We start from the raw sequence: 3,004 nt of genomic DNA, 5'->3' as shown, positions 1-3,004 counted from the left end.
ATAGCCTTAAAAAGGATGGAGAGACTAAGAGACTATCTCTTTTTTGCACCTAACAGAGTAAAGAGGATTTTTAGTCTCTAATGCTATAATAAATTAACAAGCTATTAGTAGGCTTGATAAAATAAACTAAATCCCTCAAGAAGTACTACATCTTATCTTTAGTTACTCTTATAGAATAGGCTATGAAAGAGAAAGCTTAAGCTACTATAGTACAGCAGTGGTAAGGTTTTTAATAGAGAATAACTCCCCAGCTAGTATAGATACTTTACTAACTCTTATGCTCATTTAACTAGTGTATATAAATATAAGCTTAATAGTTATAATTAAAATACTTTGTATTATTATTTGTATTATAGAATTTATACTATTTATTATAGGTATAACAGTGCCCTCTTACTTTCTATCTTATCCATCTACTCCTAGGCCGCCTCCTGATTACTATAAGAAGGTCTTTAATTGCTCCATCGCCAGTACTTAGATTCTGGGGGTCTAGGTCTGGTTTAATTATATTTTCTAAAAAGATAGTCACTAATTTCTATTTCCTTCCCTTTTCTTTGCCTCACTCCTTTTCTATTTGATTTAAAGTGATTCCTAGTCAATAGGGGTCAAATTAGGTGCGCAAATTAATTGTAGGCAGGATATAAGATAGATTCTTTTAGGTAAATACTAGAAATAAGCTATAAACACCATATAACACTATCTATGATTAAAATGCTGCAGTAGTCTGTCAGTCATGCGCTGCTTGGTGCAGATGGGCAGACTCCAGAATGTAAGGTTTATACTACAGAATATGTTTGCCCAGGCAAATATTACTTAAGAAAGGTGAATTAGAACTAAAAGTGCTAATCATAGTGAGTGCTTTAGAAAATACTGGTCCTTATAGACTAAGCTGTTATCCTTAGTATCTTACTAATAAAATTAAGATTATAGATTTTAGTAGTGAGAATGGAGCATAGAGGGTAGAATCCCTTAGATGCCCCATGCTATAAGTTAAGCAACATTATCTATACTAGCGCGGTGCCTGGATGACTTAATTCCTGAAATAGTATCCTGGGTCTACTAATTACATAATATTAGTAAAGTTAGAGGATGGATAATAGCTAGTAAGACATGTATAGAGGCATGTAGAAGAGTGCAGCTAACTAACTACTTTTGCATACTTTGGTTCTGGACTATTAAAAGTTAAGGTAACATCCTGCTTCAGAAAGGGTTTAATTACTAATACCTAAAGGGAATTACTACTAGACAAAGCTCTAGATTTTAGAGTGACTTCTTAATAAAGTAATAAGTAAGACCTGATATATAGATTAAGAAAGAACCAGGGAGTCTTCTATATTAAAGCCATATTTATCCTTTAAATACTGCTGCTTGCTAATAGGTATAAGGGATCAAGCAGTATCCAGGTGCTACTAAATAAGGGACTAGGCTTCCAGGGGGATAGATTTTATAGATATTTTTAGTAGTAAGAGGACATGACCCTTTCTATTCTCTTTTCCAAAGTCTGTCTAAAAGTATATACCTAGCATACACTGCCCTAACCCTATTAACACCCCCGCATATTCTTTGAACCCTATTATTTTTAACCTTGGTAAGGGTGTATATAATTCTGTCTGAAAGTAGATTAACTCTACTAGATTAGGATAGTAAGTTAGTATTAGATAGTGTATCTTATGCTGTGGCTAGTATTCTAGTGTGAGATTCTTATTATTTCTTAAGTAGGTCTCTATTTCTAGGTTGCTTTAGTCATAGTCTGATTGGTAAAGGTATGTAGTCTAGTTAAGAACCCCTGTTAGGAGAAGGTATACTTTATATAATTTGATAAGCTTAGTTCAGGAAAGGTAGTCTTTAAATATTAGAAAGCTTGCATAGAACATATCTACCTATGTAAAGATACTTAAGAAGAAAGCATATTAATAGGATTAATTAGTCTATGCTAAATTACAGTGAGTATTTAAGAGAAGGCTGATATCTTATAGACAGAGCTATGCTTATTAAGGCCTTGCTAATAAGCTTTATTCAGCTATAAAGCTAAAGTACAGAGTATAGGTGGGATCATACTCTGATCATCTTTACTTAGTTAAGGAATACTAACTGGAACTTAATATTAATAGGTCTACTCTAGTATCTTAAAAGTTTGGCTATGTCCTAGCCTGTAGACAAATAGGCTGTCTAGAATCAGGGCTAAATATTAGGTTATATAGCCTATATTACAGAATGAACTGAAGTTATTAGAAGGCATAGTAGAGAGGTACCCAGGGAGTAGATTTATCTATTAAAGACTTTTTTAATTTACTAACTTATGTTAAGTAAAGGACTCTCTTAAACACCTATCTATAAATATTATAATTCAAGCCTATCTACACTGAGATGTTGATCTGGATATATCCCTATATGGCCCAGCTTCTCCAGAAGTAAATTTTTTAAGTGCTCCTTAATAAGATTAATTACTCTAGATATTTTATCCAAGAATCTATCTATATAGTCAACACAGTATGGTAACTTTTTAGAATGGAATAAACCACTATAGCAAAGGAAGGATAGTACTTAATATTCTAAAGTTCTAAGGAGTTTGTCCTTCTGTTATTAATAATATTTTTTAGTTGCCTTTCAGTTGCCCTCTTATTTATATTAATTAATATCTAGAATATAAGGGATGCTTAGAGAGTTATTAGCAAAGTATTCCTATATTATATTAATTAACTTACGCGCTCCTAAAACTGGGGGCAGAAGCAGGCAGAGGGTGTTTGACAGCCTGTGCTGGGCTATCAGTATCTTCACTTTCTTATTCCTTTACAGATTAGTTCACTTCTAGAATGCTTATAGATTATATGGCTAGTGACTTTAGCTTAGACAGAGGACCTTTAGAAAGCTTTTCTATATAGTTATTAAGCTTTAGATACCCAAGGTAGCAAAGAATATATATATGCCTACCTATTTTAGCTTTAAAGAGTCTCTATTCAAGTTTATCTTCCTCTTTTGAACTCTTAGCTAGTGCTAGAAAGTA

The sequence above is a fragment of the Aspergillus viridinutans genome, assembly GCF_018404265.1.
Source record: "Aspergillus viridinutans IFM 47045 DNA, scaffold_1, whole genome shotgun sequence".
Classification (NCBI taxonomy): Eukaryota; Fungi; Ascomycota; class Eurotiomycetes; order Eurotiales; family Aspergillaceae; genus Aspergillus; species Aspergillus viridinutans.
This window is presented reverse-complemented; position numbering follows the sequence as displayed.